General features: G+C 36.7%; 1 pseudogene; it reads right to left on the reverse strand.

Moving 5' to 3' along the window:
- Positions 1 to 25,282, reverse strand: part of LOC148108642 (uncharacterized) — a 78,709-nt pseudogene that overhangs the window by 18,007 nt on the left and 35,420 nt on the right.

Here is a 25,282-nt window from a genome sequence, read left to right on the forward strand (position 1 = left end):
TAACCCAAAACACAGGGCTCCCTTTTCCCACGGCTTCCAGTCATAGGGCTACCTTCAGGCAAGGGCAGGACATCAGCATTTTTCATCCTTCCTCAGCTATCTGTTGCTGAGGCTAAATTCTGAGTGAGTGTGGCCAAGAAATGAGGCCCCCTTCCTCTGCTCATTCATGGGATAAAGTCTCTGTCTTAAGTGTGGCACTGCTGAGAATACTGGGGTCCTGATCACTCTTGCTCTGACCTGTAAGGTGTATAGCTTTATTCTGGGTGCGGTAACTCAAGAAGATTGGAGGCAACTGTCCACGCTCTCCTCTCCTCTCCCGGTCCCCCAATGAGTACTTAGCTCTTAACATGGAAGTGCCACTTAGAAGTGTACCATTGTCTCTATCCCTACATCCAGAGCTTACGCTCAATTTTGCCTGGGAGAAGAAGCAGAGAACCTGGGAAAGAGATAGTTTGTAGGAGCCTGCAGGTGTCAGAACAAACCTTAAACACTGGCTTTGGGAATTACTCCTTCAAAGGAGCCTGAATCTAATTGGAGCCTTCAAAGAGATCCACAAATGGAGTGGTCTATAGAGCAATTTAGGCATCAGGGCATTGTTGAAAACAGCTGGGTGTTTTCAGAGAAAAGATAGCCAAAGACCTGCCAAAACCAAAGTCAAACCAGAGAGACTGTGGGCATACATATGCAAAGCTGCCCCTCAGTTCTGCTGCAGGGGTGAAATGGACTTCACTAAAAGAATCCAGCCAATCACTAAACAAACATGAAAATAACAATAAAAGGGCCCAGGGCAGGAGGTGGTGGTGGTGGAGGAACACCTAGTTTCTGCGATATATAACCTAAAATGTCCAGTTTCTAATGAGAAATTGCAAGATATACAAAAAAGCAGGAAAACATGATTCATATACTGTGAATAAAGTAGACAAACTGCCCATGAGAGAGATTATATGGACATATTAATGGACAAAGACTTCAAAATTCACATTATAAATATGTTCAAAGAACAAAAGGAAACTATTATTAAAAAATTGAAGGTATGATGACAATTTCACATCAAATAGTATCAATAAAGAGATAGAAATGGTAAACAAGCAAGTGGAAATTCTGGAGTTGAAAAGTACAAAAGCTGAAATGGAAAAAATCACTTGAAAAATTTACTAGAGGGGTTAGAGAGTAGATGTGAATGATCAGAAGAAAGAACTAGCAAACTCGAAGATAGATTGATAGAGATTATGCAATCTGAAGAGCAGAGAGAAAAAGAATGAAGAAAAATGAATGGACCCTCAGAGAAATGTGGGATAACACACAGCAATGTCACGTGTAATGAGAATACCGAAGTAGAGGAAAGAAAAGAGCAGAAAAATATTTGAAGACTTAATGGCTGAAGCTCCCCAGATGTATTGAAAAATAATCTACACATCCAGAAAGCTCAGCAACTCCAAGTAGCATAAACACAAAGAGATCCACAAACAGACATACCATAGTAAAAATGCTGAGAGTCAAAGGCAAGGAGAAAATCTTGAAAGCAGCAAGAGAAAAATGACTTGATACTTTAAGGGAATCCCGTTAAGATTACAGCTGTTGTCTTAACAAAAACTTTGGAGGCTAGAAGTCAGTGAGATAATCATATTGAAAGTGTGTCCCTTAAAAACTCCGAAACAAAACCTCAGTCAAGAATCCTATATCCAGGAAATCTGTCTTTAAAAAATGAAGGTGAAATAGAAACTATCTATGATAAACAGAAAGTGAGAGAATTTGTTGCTAGCCGAGCTGCCTTACAAGAAATGCTAAAGGAAATTCTTCAGCCTGAAAGTAAGTGATCTCAAATGGTAGACTGAATCCACATGAAAAACAAAGAGAACTGTTAAAGGTAATCATGTGATTATAAAAGTGTAATTGCATATTTTTTCTCATTTTTACTCTTGACTGATTTAAAAAAGCAATTTTGTAAAACAATATGTATAATATTGTTGGGTGCATAGAAATGTAATATATTTGCCAATAACACCAAAAGATGTGGGTGGGAGCAAAGCTGTATGGATCTAAGGAAGTTTCTTCACATGTTAACTAGTATCCACAAGAACAAATGAGGAGAACCAGAAATAGGGAGGTTAATATAACAAATATAACAAAAAGTATAAGTATATACTTGATCTTCTTTCTTTTAGTTTCTTTAAAAGGCATAAAATTATATAAAGTCATAATTACAACAATGTATTGATGGATTTGTACCAATATTGATTTTAAATAGAGGAACAGGAAAAAGGAGTATCTTTTTTATATGAGTTAACATTTTTATATCTCACTGGAATTAAGTAGTATGAATTTAGTTATTTATTTGTTTATTTAAAGGTTAGTATAAATTTAAAGCTGATTTTGATAGGATGTTTATGGTCAGCCCTAGAGCAACCACTAAAAATATAATTTTTAAAATATAGTGAAAAAATTATTAAAGACATTAAAATGCCACATCAGAAAATATTTGCTTAGTGCAAAAGAAAACCATAAAGGCAGAATAAAGGAACAACAACAGCAAAAGATAAGATACATAGAAAATGGAAGTAAAATGGTTGTCATAAACACACTTGCAATGAACATTTGGAAAATGAAATTAAGAAAATAATTTCATTAACAATAGCTTCAAAGAATAAATAGGAATACAATTTTGAGATTTAGATTACAAATTCAATCACTTTTATAGATATAGGGTTATACATTTTATTTTCTACTCAAGTGAGCTTTGGAAATTTACATTTTTCAAGGAACTTCTATTTTTCATCAAATTTCTTGAATTTATTGGTATAAAATTGTTCTGTTTTATAGACATTTTATTAATATCTAGAAGATATATATTGATGGCCTCTCATTCCTGATCTTGCTAATGGGTGTCCTCTCTCCTCTTTGTCAGTCTGGTTTGACATTTGTCAATTTTTTTCATCTTTTCAAAGAAACAGTTTTTATTTCATTGATTTTTCTCTATGGGGTTTCTGTTTTCTATTTTATTGTTCCACATTATTTTCTTTTTAAACTGCTTTAGTTTTACTTTTGCTTTTCTTCTAGTTTCTTCATTTGATGGTTAGAATAATGATTTAAGATATGTCTTCTTTCTAATAATATAAGCATATAATAATGTAAGTTCCCCATGAGCACTGCCTTAGCAGCAACCCACAGATTTTTATACACTGTTCTTATTTTCATTCAGTACATATCATTTTTAATTTTTTCTCTAACCTATGGGTTATATAAAAGCATGTTGTTTAATATCCATGTGTGTTATGACTTCTCAAATATTCTTATCTTTTTATCTTTAACTGAAAGAATCTTCTTAGACTATTTTATGTTGTGGTCAGAGCATACTCTTTTAAATTTGAGATCTGCTTTACTGAATTACTATATGTCTACCTTAGTGAGTGTTACATGAGCACTTAACAGAATGCATATTCTGCATTTGTTGGCTAGAGTGCTGTGTAAATAGCATAACATATATATAATTCATGTTCCAGTGGGATGGGGAGCAAAAATAATATTTGAAGAGATAATGACCAAAAATTTTCCAAATCTGATAAAATTATAAATCCATTGATTCAAGAAGTTCAATAAACCCGAAGCAGAAGCATTAAGAAAAATAAAGAACATCATGTTCAATTTACTGAAAATCAATGATAAAGTGAAAAACTTAAATGCAAAGACAAATATATTCATTAGTCACAGAGAAGTGAAGATAAGAATTATAGTGGATTTCTCACCACAACCTATGCAAATTAGAAGACAATAGACTATCTTTAAAGTGCTAAAAAGTAGCTGTTGATCTAGAATTTTGTATTCAGAAAAAAGTCAAGTATAAAGGCAAAATAAAAACTTCATAATAAAAAATGTGTGAGGGATTTCTTCATATTCCCTCCCTCCCCAGGATGTTCCACATCTTAATCTTAAAAGAGTATGCTACCTATATAGCAAAAGGGACCTCACAGATGCGATCCAGTTTTGAGATGAGATTATCCTGGATTATTTGGGTAGATGCAATGTAATAACAAGTGTCCTTATGAGAAGAAGGCAGGAGGGGTGGTGTCAGAAAAGGGGATGTGATGATGGGAGCAGAGATCTGAGTGATGTAGCCATGAGCCATGAAATGTGGTCAGCTTTTTGAAGCAGGAGAAAACAAGGGATAGATTCTCCCCTGTCACTTCCAGAAGGAATATCTTCTGACACTTTGATTTTAACCCTGTAAGACTCATGACTGTCATTATATTTCAAAGTTCATTTTGGGTTTCTAATCTCTGGAATAGTAAGATAAATTTGCATTGTTTAAGCCATGTTTGTGGTAATTCATTATAGTACAAATAGGAAACTAATATAGATTTTTGTATCTGGAAGTGAGGTGATACTCTAACAAATGCCTAAAACTGTGGAAGTGATTTTGGAATTAGGTAGTGGATAGAGGCTGGAAGTATTTCGAGGACCATAACAGAAAAAGCCTAGATTTCCTTGAGGAGACTGTTAGTAGAAATATGGATATTAAAGACTCTGCCAGTGAAGGCTCAGAAGGAAGTGAGGAACATGGTAGAGAAAACCTGTGTTGTCTTAGAGAATACTCAAGTAATTATAAACAAACTGTAAAATTATAGATGTTAAAGGAACTGCTTATGAGAGCTCAAAAGTAAGTGAGGGGCTCCTTGTTATTTAGTGACAGAAAGCTTCATGAAATTTTGTCGCAAGGTTATGTAGGAAACAGAACTTGTAAGGTGTGAATTTGGGTATTTACCTGAGATTTCTAAGCAAAGTGTTAAAGGTGCGGCTTGGTTTCGTCTTGCTACTTATAGTAAAATGTGAGAAGAAAGAGATAGATGGAGGGAAGAACTGTTAAAAAGGAACCAGGACTTGATGATTTGGGAAATTCTGTCTATCCAGCACTTAAAAGATGCTAAAATTAGAAGATTTAATGTCAGGAGAGTGTTCTTTGGTGAGAAAGCCAAAGGTGTGGCTAAGCAGTCTTTTGCTAGTACCATGGAAGGCCTTTAGATAAAGGTCAAAGTTTTAATCACGAAGAGGGCTGTTTGAAGAGACTAACCATATGACTAATGGATCCCTTCACACATCTCAGCAGAAACCAGGAATGAAGATAGGATCATTCAGGAAATATTTAAAATCTTATTTAATGGAGTGAATCCCTGGGACAAATTCTGGGGACCTATAAGTTTCCTAAGAATGTTATATCAGCAGAAACACTCTTCAGTGTGGACTCCAGGGACAGAAAAAAAAAAAACAAAATGGGAAAAGGCTGTTGAGCTTCCAAAATTCTACAGGCAGGAAACAGGCTAATAAAACTACTCAGCTGCAAACACATTCTATACCTCATGAGAAAGGATGACTCTGAGGTCAGAACTCGGGGCCCATGGGGCTGAGACATGGGCCCAGAAAGTGGAACTTCCAGCCACAGAGGATTATTCTTAGGCCTTGAAACCTAATGGAGTTTGCCTGTTTGGATTTTGAAATTGCTTGGAACAAGTAATCCCCTCCTTTACTTGTATTTTGTCCCTTTCCAAATAGAAATGTCTATATTGGTTATTTCCAGATCCACAGAGGGAGAAGTATTTCGCCCCAGGTTGGATTATATCCAAAGCTACACTCATAGATGGATTTAGATGATGAAATTTGGGACTTTTGAGCTGATAAGATTTAGGTGAGATGTTGGACTTGAGTTGGGGCTGTAATGGGTTGAGGCTATTGGGACCCTTGCCGCCTTCTCATCACCTTCTTTGACTGATCCTCTTGCTTCCCTCTTATAAGGATCCTTGTGATTGCATCGGGCCTATCCATTTAATCTAGAGTAATCTCCCAATCTCCAGATCCTTACCTTAATCATAACCTGAAAAGACCTGTTTGCCATGTAAGGCAAATCATAGTTTCTGGTGTTTAGGATGTGGACATTTTCAGAGGGCTGTTATTCAGCCTATCATAAATTCCAAACTGGAAACAACCCAGATGTCTATCAAGAGATGCGTGAATAAGCAAATTGTGATGTTCTACTCAGCATTTAAAAGGAATGAAACGTTTCCACATGTAACATGGATGAACCTCAAAATATTTTTCATTTTCAAAATAAAAAGACAAAATGGAGCACATGCTTTATAATTCCATTTATATAAAATTCTAAAAAATGGAAACTAATCTACAGTGACATAGCTAATCAGTGATTGTCTATGGACTGGGAGGTGGGAGAGAAGTTGAAGGGAGAGAGGGAGTGATTACAAAAGGGCATGTGGAAACTTTTGGGGGTGATTGCTTTGTTTGTCATGTTGATAGTTTTGGTTTGTATACATATGTATACGTGTGTCAAAACTTATAAATTTAAATACTTTGCACATGTGCAATTTTTTGTGTGTCAATCGTGCCACAGTAAACTTATTAATAATAGAGAAAGAGACGCAAGATATAAATAATTTATTGGCTAACTTTAGCCTAGAGAATTTTGCATTCTCTTATCTCTAGTTAGATAATACACATAAATATACATGTTATGGCTAAATTTCACATCCCATAGTAGTATCGTATGGCACATGCCATTTAATTACCCTATTCTCTGATTTAATCTTTTAAAGAGCTTTAAAAAAAAAAGTCTTTGGGGTGCCTGGGTGGCACAGTTTGTTAAGTGTCTGACTCTTTGTTTTGGCTCTGGTCGTGATCTTGGGTTCCTGGGATCAAGCCCTAAATCGGGCTCCACACTCAGTGTGGAGTCTATTTAAGATTCTATCTCCCTCTGTCCCACCTGCTTGCTCTCTCACTCTCTTGGTCTCTCTCTCGCACTCGAATAAGCAAATAAATCTGTAAAAAAAAGTCTTTACTAAATACAGATAGAATTGAATTTTCTATTTTATCTCTATCTTCAAAGTCTTATATTTTACATTGAGGAACTCAATAAATACTTTTCAAGTAATTATAAAAATAATAACATAGCATAGTGTGTTTTGGTTTATAAGGTTATTTCATTATGCTGATGTTAGCTCTCTTCTTAGTTGACCCCCTTTGGCTTTATTATAGATAGAAATCCAACCAGACCTGAGAAAGTAGAGTAAGGAAGTTGGATGTAGATTTTGTTGAACTAGTCATTGGTTGTGAGACTTGAAGGAGAGGGGCTGTGTTGATTCCTAGATTTTTCAGCCTAGGTGATTTGGGCAGTGGTAATTTTAATTCAAAGAGAAGGAACTGGGACGTTATAAAAATAGCAATTAACATAAAGTAAACAATGATAATTGATTGTGATGCACCTCTGAGGGGTACTGATATGAGTGACATTTATCTCAAGTTGCTTTTGGTCTGTTTGGGTTTAAAGTGTACGTGAAAATAAACTGAAATACAGAGTTTGGGAAACAGTTCTTGCATTGTGTTTTCAGCTCTTATTAGATGTTGACTGAAAGGACCAGAGGTGTGTTCTTCCTTATGACTGTGTAGGGTATAAAAAGAACCCTGCTTATGAGGGAGGTGACTTTTGCTATTGGAGCATTATAAGGAAAGAAAAATTGGTTCTCAATTTTTTTCATGCCATGTCCTTCCTAACCGAGTCCTAACAAAACACACATATACACAGATACATAGATTTGAGATCTCAGTCAAGGCTTGTCCTGGATTTGTCATTTGAGTCTGTCTCTTTTATCCAGTAAGGTTTAGATTAGTCAAGCAGAATAAAATTCAAACAGTCATTTCTTTAAGTATCCCTGGAAGGATGGACCCAAAATCTGTGGTTGCACTGAGGAATTATCTGTATCTTGATGATTTTTTTCTTCAGATTTCTTCTAGTTAGTGAGTTGCAAATATCCCATCATTGACAAAGAAGTCTGGTCTAAAGTCAAAGGGCAGTGTGGTGAAGTGACAATTATGATGAGGTCCTGTCTTCTTGATGGTATGATGTCAACATGATAGTAAAATGCTTTCTCATTGTGGTAATGTCTCAGATTCCTATAGAATCTGATTTTAGCAGTCATCTCTGTAGTTGCCTGAACTAGAATATTAGATCTCAGTTGAATCAGCTTTAGAAAGTACATATTCGATAATAGGGAAAAAATGCATGAGCCTCACTATGGAAAATCCATGCAGTTAATCTCAGTTCAATTAAAGATAGAAGGCTATGCTGTATGAGATGAAGTGAGGAGGTAGGCTGAATTGTAGAGCCCATTTTATGGGGAGAGATGATTCCATGAATTTTCTGTGCATAGGCAAGAGAGGGAGTGTCAGAACAGTGAAATGGGAACCCAGAAGTGTGAAGCATTGTTTATTTAGAGCTGTATATTGTGATGTCATCAGTGCAAGGGGTCCAACACATGGTTATTAAGCCATTATGACTACTGCTATTGTCAGATCATGATTGTATGATGATATTTCTTAAATTCTCCTTATATCATCCTTTTAAGGGGTGAGTGCATCAAGGGAGCTCTTCTGAAAGAACCATTGCTTTTTTCCCCCTGATTCTTGACTTCTCTGTATCTGTTACAGTGTACTGAAAGGCCCATTATGGATTTTTAGATTTCAGCTAATGCAGGTTGGAATTTTAACTATACCATTTGCTAGCTGGCAAACTTGGAGAAGTTACTTCATTCTCTCTGGGTATTATTTTCCTTTTCTTTGAATATCTCCATCATCTGTTGTTGTGAGCCTTAATTGAATTAACATTAAAATTTGTAAAATCTGTAGCTTTGTGCCTGAGACATAGTACCATTTAATAAAGTTAGTTCCTTCTCCTCTCCACATCCCACACACCTTTAAACATAGTTACACCCTCAGGTGTCAGAGCAACTGCTTCAAAACCTGCTCTAAGTCTTGTAGTTTAAAATTGCCTGATGTTTACTGATGTACATTCTAGCACCTATAGTTGTTATTATACCATTAATCATTCCATGCATACAGTTTACAGGTATCATTGGAATTCTTTAAGTATTCAACTCTAGTATGCTTTTATGCAGTATGCATGACATCTCCAAGATTATATAGGCCCATTAAATTCGGTCTTGTTTAGTTTTTCTTTTCACATTGCATTTACCAACAGGAATGAATCAGAAATTTTCCAGAATTACTATAGAGTTTAGAAGCCAAAATAATATTGATTTACAGTCTCCAATCTGTTCAGATTTATTGTATTTTGGATGGTTTTGTATGTAGGTAATAGCTACCTTACCATGGACAAATAGCTTTTATTAAGACATTTATGACGTAGGACCTATGCTAAGCTGACTATTGGTTCACAAAGTCCTAATTCCTGGAAACTGTGAATGTTACCTAATATGGAAAAAGGGGTTTGAAGATGTGATTTCAGTTAAGAATATTAATATGTGGAGATTATGCTGGATTATCTGGATGGGCCTTAAATGTAATCATAACAGTCCTTGTAAGAGGGAGGCTGAGAGAGAGTAGACTATAGAAGAAGGCAATGTGACAAGGGAATAAGATGCTGGTCTGCTGACTTTGAAGATGATGGGAGGAACCATGAGCCACAGACGGCAAGGAATTCCTGTAGCCTCTAGAAGCTGTAAGAGGCAAAGGAACAGATTCTCCCCTGGAGCCTCCAGGGAAAGCAGCCCTGCCAACACTTTGACATTAGCCCAGTGAGACTGATTCTGGATTTCTGGCCTCCAGAACAGGAAGAGAATAAATCTGCATTGTTTTAAGCCACCAAGTTTGTGGTTATTTATTATAGCAGCAAAGTAAAGACAGGACCTAAGTGGTACCTGCTGGGAATAATGTAAGCCTGGATTAGCCCTCAGTATAGTGTTAAATACAAAGAATACTTGTTTAGTTATTTGCTCTTTATGCTTTATTCATGATATGAGGTAATTAAAGAGAGACTTCCACACTCTGTGTTCTGTCATTTCCAACCCCCTGTCACCAGCTTTATTATGAAACCATCTAGGTAGCAAGGTTGCTGTTGTCAAATTTCAGATTTTTCTTATGAGTCCCACTCAGTTGAATCTGACTTGTGAGCATTATTTTATGATGGAGACAGCGTGCCCAGTTGTGACAGCTGCAAGAAACTGACAGATTCAGACCCCCACATTAACCTTCACATCGCTTGGAGGAGTCTTGATAAGTGACAGTCTGTCTTGGCAGTTGCCCAATCAGCTCATTGTTCTTCAGGTGAATGAGTCACAGCTGTATGTAGGTTCTCTTTTGAAAGTTTCCCCACACATACACACAATTTCTGAGTCAGTGCGGTAAGGACATCTAAACAACAAATAGCTACAGTTTTTCTTTAACAGAGTCGTTGTGATGACTCCAAAGCTTGGAGGTCTATGAGAGCTGGTAGGTGGAGAGTCAGATGGCTATGCTGCCTCCCTGGTTGTCACACCATTTTTTCCTGCTTCTGTAATCCTAGTTCTCTGCTGCCCTTTCTTCCTGTACAATAATGTATGTTCTGTAAGCTTCACCATTTTGCCACCCACACATCACCTTTTATTCTAGATTAAAAGCAAAGGAAATTTCCTTTCCATTTACCCGAATCCAGGTTTGGATTTTAAATCCAAATTTAAATGTTAAATATTTAATGTGTTAGCATTAGAGTGTATACTTTTTGGAGGGTTAAAACATTGATTTTTTTTAAACTGCTACATTTTATTAAATAGAAGGTCTCTATCAGTGTTACCTCTTATGGTTTTTTCCTCTAAAATACTGAAGTGAATATTGCTTTACCTTTTAGATGACATCTGATTGACACTGCTAAAAATAGTAATTTGTTTAAATTCTGTAGTATTTGGAAGATAATTTTGTGGTTTTCTGATGATGGGATGATGTAGCCCAGAACAAAGTCAACTGAGGTTGCAGTGCCGATCCTGGGATGTGGTGGTATCAACTGAGGAGTCTGGATGATATAAATAGCCAGAGGCTGGGCCTTTATAATGAGGTTTCATACTTCTGTGACAAGCAGAAATCAACAGTCTTTGTTTTATAACACTCAAGATTTGTTGAGGTGCTGAAATCGTGGTCTCTTCAGGTTAGGTCCTGTATTACTCTATCGCTAACAATATTACCACAAAATTAGTGACTTAAAGCAAAAAATTTATTATCTTACTGTTTTTGTGTCTCAGAAATCCAAGCATGGTTTGGGTCCTCTGCTATAGGGAAGGTCTCTCACAAGACTGTAATTGAGTGTCAGCCAGGGTTGGGGTCTTGGCTTGACTGGGGAAGGATCATTTCCAAGTACACACATTTGTTGCCAGGATTCATTTCCTTGTGGTTTGTCAGCTGATGGTCTGCATTCTTTGTTGGTTTCCCTTAGTTCTCTAAGGAACTCAGTTTGGAGTCTTCTAGTTTTGTCCATATGACAATTTACTTCATCAAAGCCAGAAAGGGAAAGAGTCAACAGAAAAAATTTGCCAGCAAATGAAAGTTACGATCTTTTTTTAAAAATTTTTTTGTTATGCTATGTCAGTCACCATACAGTACATCATTAGTTTTTGATGTAGTGTTCTATGATTCATCGTTTGCGTATAACACCCAGTGCCCCACGCAATACATGCCCTCCTTAATACCCATCACCGGCCTGTCCCAATCCCCAGCCCCCTCCCCTCTGAAACCCTCAGTTTGTTTCCCAGAGTCCATAGTCTCTCGTGGTTCATTCCCCCTTCTGTTTACCCCCCCTTCATTCTTCCCTTCCCTCTCCTACCTATCTCCCTGCTATTTCTTATGTTCCATAAATGAGTGACAATCTTATGTAACATAACTGTGGAGATGACATTCGATCACCTTTGCCATATTCTGTTGGTTAGAAGCAAATCTCAAGGGGATGGGATACATAAGGGCATGAGTACCACAAGGCAGGGGTAACTGGGGGTCATTTTAGAGTCTGTCTGCCATAAGTTCCTAACACAGAAGGAAGTTATAAGGGATTAATAAACATTCCATTTTTTAGCTTACCCAAGAATATTTGTAAGAATTGACACTTTAACTTTAGGCAAATTATATAATGCCATATCAAAAGGAATAATAATCTTAACCATGCCTGATATGTGGTAGGGGCTCAGATGTTTGAGGAATAAAATTTATGTTATATTTGCAAATCCATTTATACATAAAGAACATTCACTGACATCATTTCATTTTTTTCCTTGCATCAGCTCTGTGAGGGAGGTAAGGCAGGCAGTCTCATGTTGGAGAAGCAGAAAATCAGGGTAACAAAACCAGTAGCTGCTAACACTAGGGTCCCAATTTAGTACCATTTTATTTTATTTTATTTTTATTTTATTTTATTTAAGATTTTTTTATTTATTGGACAGAGAGAGACACAGCGAGAGAGGGAACACCAGCAGGGGGAGTGAGAGAGGGAGAAGCAGGCTTCCTGCTGAGCAGGGAGCCTGATGCTGGGCTCGATCCCAGGACCCTGGGATCATGACCTGAGCCGAAGGCAGACGTTTAACAACTGAGCCACCCAGGCGCCCCCAAATTTAGTACCCTTTTAATCATAATTTCTCCCTTGGGTTCTTTGGAGATGTAAGGAGAATGTCATGCAGTTTCAGTGGACCCAAACCAGGCTGGATTTCTCAAGGCCTTTCTTCCACAACAGTTATAGAATACTTTTGTCTTGTAGTTTAAGTCAAAATGATATGATTTTAAGTATCAAATATTTCTATACAGTTCATTGTTATTAAAAACAGCAGTTTCCACCCATCTTCCTCTCATCTCCCCATTACTTTCATTTGATGATCTCAGTAGTTCTCCTTTATGTTCTAACCTGTGTATTTTGCTACTTTTCAGTTTTAGGTTATTACCTTTTGACTTCCCACTGTGGAATATAGAGGATTCATTTCCCTCCCCACACATCATACAAGCACACATAAGTATATATACATCTTTCCAGTGTAATAATTGTATAATTTGAGTTAGATTCTTCTCCTTTTACTTTATTAGGTTTGTTGACAATTATAATGTTTTCATATACTAAACTCTGATTCCTTTCCCTTTATAATTTTTTATTTTCTCTAGAATTAATAATTGTCTTTTTTCATTGTGATTAGTTTTTTATGCATACATAGTCAATATAATTCCAAGGTCATATCTTCTCAAGATATTCAGACCCATTAGGTATTCTATATCTCTGAAGAATGCCAACCAAACCTTTGTATTTGCTCAAATCTGCATGGTCACCTTCTATTTCTTCTACCTCAGAGCGCTCTTCGTCATTCAGGGATTCCCATCGCCTCTCTCCTGTGTTGGATTCCTGCTTTCTCTACCCCATGCCTTTTCTTGTCTTGATAGAGCGTGTCTTCCAGTAATTTCTTGGACATGTTTTATTCTATTCTCACCCCTGATTGCTAGACTGGGCATACAATTCTAGAGTGGGAAATAAATTTCCCTGAGAAACTAAAGCAGTTATCATAGTGTCTTCTAGACACTATTGTCACTGTACGCTCTGCTTTAGGTTGATTCGATTGAGCTGTTTTGTTGGGGAAACTTTGATGTTAGTATCTTTAGATCTTTCCTCTTGAGCTAGACATTTCTGCTAGAAGTTTGCTTTCAAGCATCTAATGGGGAATTCTTGGGCCAGTTAGGGAAAGAGGACTTGGGGAGGATAGCACTCAATAGGCCTGTGTTTTCTCAATCAATCTATTTTCAGTATGTAACCCTACTTGAAACTGTGACTGGTTTTAGACAATTATTTTACTCTCCCCAGAGAATAAATTTTCCATCTTTTGCAGGATTGAGGGGAGATAGTTATCAGGCTATAAGGAGTGGGAAGGCATATGGGAATCTGACTGCTGTTTAAATATACTCAAATAGTTCTTCAGTTTTTTCCCTTTCTCTGCACCTCTGCTTCTAGGCATACCTGGTATGGAATTCATGAGATTTTTTCATATCATCAGGTTGATTTTTCATTTTTCCTATGGCCTGCTTTATATTTTTCTCCAGTCTGCCTAATCTTGTGTCATGTATCTACTTTACAGCTTCCATAATTTTGTTACTGTAATTTCCTCTCCTGTTCTTCTTGTGTTTATGTGTCTGTGCCTTTATAAATACATTTCTGTCATTTTAATGGCATTTTGAGAGGAAGGGAAAGTAGCTCTGTGTGTGTGTGTGTGTGTGTGTGTGTGTGTGTGTGTGTGTGTGTGTGTTTTCAATCTGCCATTTTTTTCCTACCAACTCTTGGAAACTTCCTTTAATTTAAAGGACTCTCGGAGATGTATTACCTCTCTAGAGATTTAACTGGAGAACTATCAGACAGCTTATTAGCTCCCAGTTTCTTGGTCTGACTTAAGAATGCCAGTACTAGGCTGGAGAACCTCATTTCCTAATGAGGCAGAATTGAAATTTGATTTAACTTTATATAGAAATTGTCACAGTTTCCATTAGAAAGTATATATACACATATAATATTTATAAAGTATGTATATTTAACATATATGTTTATATTTGCATATTATGTATTAGTACCTACTGTGTGCACGGCAACTGGGTAATTAGTCTAGAAATGTTGAAGTGTCTAATCTTGGATAAGTTAGTTCTCCCTAGGGATACTCATCTCATTCTATTTTGTAACCTAAGCCAAATACTATGCTTTTTCCACATGAACATCCCAATCATCCATCCTCATTGCATTCTCAGAAACTATGCAGAGGAAAAATGCCTCCATCTGCCTGTGGAGAGAAGAAGCCAAATTATCCCTCCCACGTTAGCCCATAGAGGACTTTCCTTACTGTTTTATGCACCCCAGCCTCCAACCCACCTGTCAGAGAATTGGGCCAGTTATGTTCATATTTTCTGTTCTTATTTACACTTCTATTTTGATATTATTTAACTTCTATTTAGGAACAAGTTATAAACTTTGGGCTTACAGCAAAGTCAAGCTTGAAATTAACTTCTTTAAAGAAATTGTGTTACTGATTTTAGCAATCATAATATTCTTCTTCATCCACTATCTTTTATAATTTAAATGTTAATACAGTTCAACTTAATACAGTTGAACACAGAACTGAGAGGCATGGACCGCCACCCCCCCAGACACACAGTTGAAAATCCACGTATAACTTTTTGACTCTCCAAAAAGTTAACTATAATAGCTTATTGTTCACCAGAAGCCCTACTGATGGCATAAACAGTTGATTAACACATATTTTGTACGTTATATGTATTATATACTATATTCGTATAATAAATTAAGCTAGAAAAAGGAAAATATTAAGAACATCGTAAGGAAGACAAAATACATTTACAGTACTCTACTGTCTATCGGAAAAAATCTGCAAATAAGTGGACCTGCACAGTTCAAACCCATGTTGTACAAGGGTTGGCTGCAAAAATATGCCACATGTGATGGCTATTATTTGCAGACTGATCACAGAAATAATAGTACATAATGCCTTATATCCAAACCAAATTACAAAAATATTCTTATTTTAGGTTTCTTATTCAGTTTATCGAACTTCCATGATGCACTCACACTATGCCAGGCTTTGTTAGTTACTGGGAATACAAGATTTGGTTTCATGGACCTTATGGGATGGTGAGGAGACACATTTGTAAAGAAATTATTATAAGACAGGATTATGTGATACATATAGAAACATATCCTGGGAATAGAATACTAAATAGGGAATCTCCCAGAGGAAGAGAGTGGGGTTCAGGATGACTTCACAGAAGTGGTGACTGAACTGAGTTTAAATGAAGAAGAGGATTATGACATGTGAATAAGGAGGGTGGGGTGAGAATAGCATATGTGAAGACATGAGGCATGAAACAAGATTGTGTGTTTTGGGGAATCTGAAGTGTAAAGGGAGATACCCATACACATGGTGGATACCTGTCTAAATACAGAAGCATTTGAGAAGATAATGAAAGCTAGTTCAGTTTCCTTTTAAAAGATTCTAAGTACTCTGAACACATTAGACATGTTACATTTACTATTACAAATGGTCAACTGTAATCTTATAGGTCAAAGTGTCTATTAGTTTTTGTTGTGCAACATACCATCCTAAATTTAGCAGCTTAATACAGCAACCATTTTTAAGCTGAACACCTGCAATTTGTCTATTTTGGCTAGGATCAGCTGGTTAGTTCTCCTGTCGTGGGGTAGCACAGCTGATCTTTGCTAGCTTCATTTATGTAACTGAAGCCAACTGGTGTGTCAGCTGAGGATGCCGAATTAATGATGGCTTCAGCTGAGTTGGAACGCCTAGGGTCACTCTTAATACGGTCTTGTGCCCTCCAGCAGGCTAGCCAGGGACGGCTCATATTGTGGTCTTAGGTCTTGAGAGAGTGAGGGTGTGTCAAATCCTTCAAGAGGCCTAGGCTTAGAACTAATACAATCTTTCTTTCACCACAGCTTTTGGTCAGAACATGTCCCAGTGTGAACCCACACTCAAGGGGTAGAGAAATAGACTCCACTTCTTGATGAAAGTAGCTCCAGAGAGCTGTGGCTACTTTGTAATCTATCACAGTTCATCAGTAAATTATTAGATTAGTGGACGTCTATGACCTTGTCTGTACAGTCACAGGAACTGCTCACTACCCTGCCTCCCACTCCCTTATAAACAAATATCAACCTCCATACATGAGCTAGGATTACCAACCATAACGGTTTGCCCTGGACTATTCAGGTTTTATCATTGAAAATTCTGCATTTAAGAAACTCCTTAGTTCTAAGTAAACTGGAACAGTTGGTCACCTTATACTTCTCAATGATAGTATATTTCTATTTTCAGAAATTTTAGAACTGGAATTGAGAGAGAGTTAGTGTTTCTTTCTGATACCTGAAGAAACTTTCAGATATAGAACTTATGTTTGTTGGTTATGTTTCTCACCTTGTGGAAAAGGAAGGTGTATAAAAGAATGAATCTAACCTGCAAAAAAAAAAAAAAAACAGGAGCATATCTTGTCATTTCATTTTTATTGAGGCTCATTAGCATTTTATTGTTTAATCCTTCCCTGGATCCTAAGAGATAATAAGTTTGAGTTTATGATTAAGCCAGTTCAAATTAGATTTCTGTCACTTGCAACCCCAAAGTGTCTCCCTTGGTATCTGGAAGTGGGTGTGTAACTGACAAATTCTAAAAATGGAATAAGCAAAGTGAATCAGGAGCAGGGTTAGGATCCCTATTTCCCAGCTTGACAAACTAGGTCCTGATAACAAAGTTAAACTGCAACATTATTTCTTGGGACTTTCCGTGCCCACCAAAGCTCAACTTTTTAGGAGATATTCAGAATAGCAGAGTCTGTAGGCTTCTTGCATTCCTTATAAGATATTGCAAGTAAGAGATAAGCACCTGTTCAGCAGATACGGAATGGAAGACTGCTCTGTAGTCATTAAGCAAAAACCCTTTCTGCTTCAAAGCCAATGATGTGAGACTGTCAAGGACAGTTTTACTGAATGTCAGAAAATAAATTTTCTAGCATACTCTGAAGTTAGTTTCTGATTAGGAACTGTGGATCCTGGCAATTAGAATGCCAATATCCCAGAAATACAAGGGGTATCAGGGCTTTTGAATTCCCTAAGTTCATTCCAAGCACTTTGTTGAGCATGCCCTACCTAATGGGGGGGCGCCTCCTTTCATGAAATGTCCCTTTTGGAGGAGGGACAATACAACAGAACATTAAAGGAGTCAAGCGTCATTAAATATTTTAACATTTAAAATATTATATTCTATAAAACTTGTAAACTCATAATATATTAAAAAATTAAACATGAGTTATTTTGTCAGAAGGTTTAACCCTCTAAGCTCAAAATAATTCTATTACACCAATTTCTTATTTACTAAAGACTTGGGGGGTGGAAATCTGCTTTAGTTTCATTTTAAGGCAGCTGGATTTATAATCCATATTTAAAAGATGCTTTCGGGGTTATAATAATCATATGCAGGAAAATGCATACGGCTTATTTTAAATATGCTTGGAGGAGAAGATTTCACTGAATTAAATCTTCAGGTTCCATTTATCAGTGCTGGCACCTGTTTGTTGAAATTAAAATGCAATAACTTTATCAAAATTCTTTTATTTTACTGTTCTGTTTCATTTACTTGCATTGATGAAGATACACTCTCCCCCAAAGTGTAAAATCTTGAGCAAGTCCTACCAATTATTTAAAATTTACATCTTTTAGCAAGTAAAAGGATTTGACTAGAAGTTGTAGGATACTTAAAACTGCAGTACAAGAAGGCCCCATCCTTCAAAATTTTTCAAGGATATTATTTTTGTTCTGCCAGTCAACATTATTCTGCATCTACTGTGCATAATGCTGCAGTATTATCCTCATCAAGTATTACTGAAAGCCTTCTCGATTGCTAGGCTAAGGACTCAGGGGATGAAAAGGCATAATTTTTACTCTCTAGGATTTTATAGTGTAAGAAAGGCAACACTGAAGAGACAAAGATGAGCAAAACTGGATGAATACATGAATTAAATCAGTAATCAAAGTATTTATCAAAAGAATGTTGTTTGAGAGGTAGATTCATCGGTGCTGCAGCTTTAGAACAGCACACATGGGAAAGATGGTTATGTGTCTTCTGTTAGAGAAGAATTTATGGAAGGAGTAGACTTTGAAGATTGTGTATATGTGTTGTGTATGTGTCGTCTATGTGTGTGCATGCATGTGTGTGGCCATGGTGAAAGAGGAGCATCGATGCCTTTCCAAGTATGGGATGAAACTTGGGAGAATCATGAACACATTGCCTGTGTTGTTGAATGAATTTGAATGAATGAACAAATGGATGCATGAATAAATTTTGAGGGATAAGCAAGTCTGTTTGAGATAGTAAAAAGAACAAAGGCAGTAGGAAAAAAGATAAACTATATAAGATAGTCTAGCATAATCTGATAAATTACCTCTGGGCAGAGAATGTGTATTTGGAGACTGATTGAGTAGTGGGAAACCATCATAAGGCCTTAAAGCAAAAAATAGACAATCATTTGTCACATTCCAGAGTAGTCATATTTAGCTGAAACATTGAGAATGAATGAGTAACCATCAAACATGCAAAAAGAGGAAAAAATTTTTCCAAGAAGGGAAGAGCATGTCCCACCTAAGGCGGGAGGAGGTTTGGTTTATCAAAATGGGGACTTAAATACATAAGAGGGAACTTACACAAGGGTAGGGACTGAGGAAGTGATGAGAAACGAATTGGAGAGATAAATAGTGGCATGAAAGGCCTTGTGAACCCATGATAAAAAATTGAGGCGTAGTTTGAAGTCATTGGAAGCTACTGTCAGTTATAAAAGATGATCACATTTGTATTTTAGAAAAAGTACTCTGGCTGCAGTGTACAGGCTGGAACAGAATGGGGAGACTAAAGACAAGCAGGGTAATTGGGAAGGTGCTGCAGTTATCCAGATGCAAGGAGCTGATGGCATGGACTAGAAAATCCCAGCGCTGAGGGAAAGAAGTGAGCACATTTAAATGGTACCTTAGAAGTTAGACAGGGTTTTGGCAAGAATTCTACGTCGGTTAATGTGTCCTCAAAGCATCCCTTCAGGTGGCTAGTCTCATGACAATGTTGAGGCTGATCACTTGCTTAACTCTGTATCTGCTGCATTTCTTCATTGTAAAATACATATAAGCCCTAAGTTATAAAGAACTAATCTGTGGGGCAATTCTTTGAGAAATTGTATGAGTATCCTACCCCCCCCAGTGGTTTTAGCATTCATGGATTGTTACCTGTATCAATTATAAAATGGGAAAATTTTATAAATGGTAATATAAACTTGCCATTTTGTATTTTTGTTTCTATTTATTACTATTATTTATATTTATATTCATTATTCTTTGGCTATCTCTTCTCCCTCCTTTGTTTATTTGGACTAATGGACTCTCTTCTGAATTAGTGTAATATAATCAGTTCCTGTAATTATTCATTTTGATGTTCAGATTGTCCCTAATTTTGGCCAGTGAGAGCCTCCTGGAGCTGGCTTCTATATCCTTTGACATACCTCTATCAGTTTTGAGCACCTCCTTTACGGAATAGCAAAATGTTTCAAAGTCTCCTTGAATGTCTGCTCTCTCAGCCCTGAAATCATCCTTTTGTCTAAGGAGATTATTATTATCCTTTTTGTGGAAAGTAATATTCAGAAATTTAAGAAGCTAAAACCTGGCCCTAAGTATACATATTACTAGCTATAGGGTGTTATTGCTCTATGCCCTTTCAGTGAGAGAGCCAGAAAGCATATCTATATATATATATATGTATTTTAATCATGAGTTCATATTCATAACTCAAATTCTAATCTAATTCTAGAAAGTTCTTCCTCCTCATCATTGGATCTATATTTGTATTTCCTTTCTCTCATAGTGAGAATTCTGGTTCCCAACAGCATCAGTATAACTGCCCATTCACTCAGTTCTAACACATGCACATGCACTTATGTGTACACACACACACACACACACACACATACACACACACTTAGAATTACTACACTAATACCACCAACACCATCAGATCTAACAAGTAAAATTCAAGATTTCTTTGCAGTTATTTTTGTCCTGAGGGTGGAAATGGTATTGCGTTTAAAAATTTGTTATAAACTATATAAAACTTCTTTATCCATTCATCTATTGATGGTCACTTGGATTGCTTCCATAGTTTGTCTATTGTAAATAATGCTGCAATAAACATCGGGGCATATATAGCTTTTCATATTAGTGTTTTTGTATTCTTTGGGTAAGTACCCAGTAGTGTAATTATTGGATCATATGAGAGTCCTATTTTTAATTTTTTGTGGAACCTCCATACTGTTTTCCACAATGGATGCACCAGTTTGTATTCCTACTAACAGTGCATGGAGGGTTCCTTTTTCTCCACGTCCTTGCCAATACTTGTTCATATATCTTTTTGAATTAGTATTTTTGATTTCCTCAGATCAATACTCGGAAGTAGAATTGCTGGATCATATGGTAGTTCTATTGAGGAACCTTCATTCTGCTTTCCATAGTGGCTATACCAATTCATATTCCCACCAACAGAGCACAGCGTTCCCTTCTCTCCATATATTTGCCAGCACTTTTTATTTCTTGCTTTTTGATAATAGCCATTTTACCAGGTGTGAGGCGATACTTTATTATGGTTTTAATTAGCATTTACATGATGATTTGTGATACTGATGTTAGTGATCTTTTCATGTGCCTGTTGGCCATCTGTACGTCTTCTTTGGAAAAAATGTCTACTCAGATCCTCTGCCCATTTTTTAATCAGATTTTTTGGTTTATTTTGCTATTGAGTTTTATGAATTCTTTGTATATTTTAGATAGTAGCCCTTTATTTGATACATGATTTGCAAGTATTTTCTCCTATTTAGTAGGTTGCACTTTCATTTTGTTGATGGTTTCCTTTGCTTTGCAGAAGCTTTTTAGTTTAATGTAGTCCCCCTGTTTATTTTTGCTTTTGTTTCCTTTGCTTTTGGAGTCAGATCCAAAAAAATCTCACCAAGACCATTATCAAGGAGTTTACCACCTATGTTTACTTGTAAAAAGTTTTATGGTTTCAGATCTTACATTCAAGACTGTAATCCATTTTGAGTTAATTTTTGTGTATGGTATAAGATAGTGATATATTTTCATTCTTTTTTTTTAACTTTGAGTATAGTTGACACACAATGTTTAAAATTTATTTTTTAGAGCAATCTTAGGTTTACAGAAAAATTTAGCAGTAAGTATAGCAAATTCCCTTATATCCCCTCCTTCCCCATTTTCCCTATTAATAACATCTTAAATTAGTATGGTATATTTATTAAAATCAGTGAAGTAATAATGATATCATTAACCAATGCCCATTGTTTACATTAGGGTTCATTCTTTGTGTTGTATGTGGTTTTTGACAAATGCATAACATAATGAATCCACCACTACGCGTCATACAGAAGAGTTTCATTGCTGTAAAAATCTCCTCAGCTTCACTTATTCATCCCTCCACCTCTAACACCTGGCAGCCAGTGAATCTCTGTAGTTCTGCCTCTTTCAGAGTCTCATTTGGTTAGAATCATAAAATATGATTACATGGCCTTTTCAGAGTGGCTTCCTTCACTTAACAACATGCATTTAAGTTTCCTTCATGTATTTTCATGTCTTGATAGCTCCTTTCTTTTTAGTACTGTAAAATATTCCATTGTATGGATGTACCACCGTTTATTTATTCATTCAGCTATTCAAGGACACCTTTTTTTTTTACTGTTTTTTTTTTTTTTATATTATGTTAGTCACCATACAGTACATCCCCGGTTTCCGATGTAAAGTTCGATGATTCATTAGTTGCGTATAACACCCAGTGCACAATGCAATATGTGCCCTCCTTACTACCCATCACCGGTCTATCCCATTCCCCCACCCTCCTCACCTCTGAGGCCCTCAGTTTGTTTCTCAGAGTCCATAGTCTCTTATGCTTCATTCCCCCTTCTGATTACCCCCCCCCTTTCTTTATCCCTTTGTTCCCCTACCGATCTTCCTAATTCTTATGTTCCATAGATGAGAGAAATCATATGATAATTGTCTTTCTCTGCTTGACTTATTTCACTTAGCATTATGTCCTCCAGTGCCATCCATGTTGCAGCAAATGTTGAGAACTCGTTCTTTCTGATAGCTGAGTAATATTCCATTGTATATATGGACCACAACTTCTTAATCCAGTCATCTGTTGAAGGGCATCTCGGTTCCTTCCACGCTTTGGCTATTGTGGACACTGCTGTATGAACATTGGGGTGCATATGGCCCTTCTCTTCACTACATCTGTATCTTTGGGGTAAATACCCAGTAGTGCAATGGCTGGGTCATAGGGTAGCTCAATTTTTAACTTTTTAAGGGACCTCCACACTGTTTCCCAGAGTGGCTGTACCAACCTGCATTCCCACCAACAATGTAGGAGGGATCCCCTTTCTCCACATCCTCTCCAGCAATTGTTGTTTCTAGCCTTGTCAATTTTTGCCATTCTAAATGGTGTAAGGTGGTATCTTAGTGTGATTTTGATTTGAATTTCCCTGATGGCTAATGATTTTGAACATTTTTTCATGTGTCTGTTAGCCATTTGCATGTCTTCATTGGAAAAGTGTCTGTTCATATCTTCTGCCTATTTTTTGATTTGATTATTTGTTTCTGTGTACTGAGTTTGAGAAGTTCTTTCTAGATATTGGATACCAGTCTTTTATCTGCAGTATCATTTGCAAATATATTCTCCCATTCCATGGGCTGCCTCTTAGTTTTTTTGACTGTTTCCTTGGCTGTGCAGAAGCTTTTTATCTTGATGAAGTCCCACAAGTTCATTTTATCTTTTGTTTCTCTTGCCTTTGGAGATGTGTCATGAAAAAGGTTGCTTTGGCCAATGTCGTAGAGGTTGCTGCCTATGTTCTTCTCTAGGATTTTGATGGATTCCTGTCTCACATCAAGGTCCTTCATCTATTTGGAGTTTATTTTTGTGTATGGTGTGAGAGAGTGGTCAAGTTTCATTCTTTTGCATGTAGCTGTCCAATTTTCCCAGCACCATTTATTGAAGAGATTGTCTTTTTTCCACCAGATGTTTTGTCCTGCTTTATCAAAGATTAGTTGCCCAAAGAGCCAAGGGTCCATTTCTGGGTTCTCTATCCTGTTCCATTGCTCTATGTGTCTGTTTTTGGGCCAGTACCATGTGTCTTTGTGATCACAGCTTTGTAGTATAGCTCGAAATCCGGCATTGTGATACCCCCAGCTTTGTTTTTCCTTTTCAACAGTTCCTTGGAGATTCGGGGCCTTTTCTGGTTCCATACAATTTAAGGACTATTTGTTCCAGTTCTTTGAAAAATGTCATCGGTATTTTGATCGGGATAGCATTGAAAGTGTAGATTGCTCTGGGTAGCATGGACATTTTAACTATGTTAATTCTTCCGATCCATGAGCATGGAATATTTTTCCATCTTTTTGTGTCTTCCTCAATGTCTTTCAAGAGTGATTTATAGTTTCTAGAATATAGGTCCTCTACATCTCTGGTTAATTCCAAGGTAACGTATGGTTTTCGGTGCTATCATAAATGGGATGGATTCCCTAATTTCTCTTTCTTCAGTCTCATTATTCATGTATAGTAATGCAACTGATTTCTGAGCATTGATTTTGTATCCCACCACACTACTGAATTGCTCTATAACTTCTAATAGTTTGGGAGTGGATTCTTTTGGGTTTTCCATATAGAGTATCATGTCATCTGCAAAGAGAGACAGTTTGACTTCTTCTTTGCCGATTTGGATAGCTTTTATCCCTTTTTGTCATCTGATTGCTGTTGCAAGGACTTCTAGTACTATGTTGAATAATAGTGGCGAGAGTGGGCATCCTTGTCGTGTTCCTGATCTTAAGGGAAAGGCTTCGAGCTTTTCCCCATTGAGAATAATATTTGCTGTAGGCTTTTCATAGATGGCTTTTATGAGATTGAGGAATGTCCCCTCTATTCCTACACTCTGAAGGGTTTTAATCAGGAAAGGATGCTGTATTTTGTCAAATGCTTTTTCTGCATCAATTGAGAGGATCATATGGTTCCTGAGTCTTTTCTTGTTGATATGATGTATCACACTGATCGATTTGCGAAGGTTGAACCACCGTTGCATGCCAGGGATGAATCCCACTTGGTCATGATGGATAATCCTTTTAATGTACTGTTGGATTCTATTAGCAAGTATCTTGTTGAGGATTTTGGCGTCCATATTCATTAGGGAAATTGGTCTGCAATTCTCCTTTTTGATGGGGTCTTTGCCTGGTTTGGGGATCAAGGTAATATTGGCCTCATAGAATGAGTTTGGTAGCTTTCCTTCTGTTTCTATTTTTTGAAATAGCTTTAGGAGAATAGGTATTATTTCTTCTTTGAATGTTTGGTAGAATTCCCTAGGAGAACCATCCGGGCCTGGAGTTTTGTTATTTGGAAAGTTGTTTATCACTGACTCAATCTCTTCATAATTAATTGGCCTGTTTAAAAAATCAATTTCTTCCTGTTTCAGTCTTGGTAGTTTATAGGTTTCCAAGAAGGCGTCCATCTCTTCCAGATTGCTTATTTTATTGGCATATAGCTGTTGATAAAAGTTTCTAATAATCCTTCCAATTTCATTGGTGTTGGTCATGACCTCTCCTTTTTCATTCATAATTTTATTAATTTGGGTCCTTTCTCTATTCTTTTGGATAAGTCTTGCCAGTGGTTTGTCAATTTTATTGATTCTCTCAAAGAACCATCTTCTTGTCCTGTTGATATGCTCTAATGTACTTCTGGTTTCTAATTCATTGATTTCTGCTCTAATCTTGGTCAACTGCTTCCTCGTGTGGGGATTAGGCCTGTCCCTCTGTTGCTGTTCCAGCTTCTTGAGGTGTGAATATAAAAACTGC

The sequence above is a fragment of the Ursus americanus genome, chromosome 17 (genome assembly GCF_024610735.1).
Source record: "Ursus americanus isolate L20-20 chromosome 17, mUrsAme1.1.p, whole genome shotgun sequence".
Lineage (NCBI taxonomy): Eukaryota > Metazoa > Chordata > Mammalia > Carnivora > Ursidae > Ursus > Ursus americanus.